Source organism: Calidris pugnax, unplaced genomic scaffold, assembly GCF_001431845.1.
Source record: "Calidris pugnax isolate Ruff unplaced genomic scaffold, ASM143184v1 scaffold89, whole genome shotgun sequence".
NCBI lineage: Eukaryota > Metazoa > Chordata > Aves > Charadriiformes > Scolopacidae > Calidris > Calidris pugnax.
In genome coordinates this window covers 6662835-6663199 of record NW_015090865.1, presented here as the reverse complement: position 1 = coordinate 6663199, position 365 = coordinate 6662835, and positions in this window count along the sequence as shown.

The following is a 365-nucleotide window of genomic DNA, read 5'->3' as shown; positions in this document are numbered from 1 at the left end:
TTTTTTTTTTTTTTTTTTTTTTTTTTTTCCCCCCCTTCTTTTTCTTTTCCTTTTTTTTTTTTTTTTTTTTTTCTCTCCCCTCTCTCTCTTTTCCCTTTCCTTCTTCCCCCCCTCCGTTTATTTGTCTTTTGGAGCAGGAGAGGCTTGCCAGAAAGTGGTCGATTCAGCAGTGTCCTGAAGCTTTTTTTTTTTTTTTTTTTTTTTTTTTTTTTTTTATTGTTTGGCTTTTTTTTTTTTTTTTTTTTTTTTTGCCTCCTTCTCCCTCCTCCTCCTTCCCGAGGCCGGTTTTATACTAGGATGACACCACGTTGAGCGCGCCTGCAAACAACAACAAAAATATTTATTCTTTTACCCCCCCTCCCCCC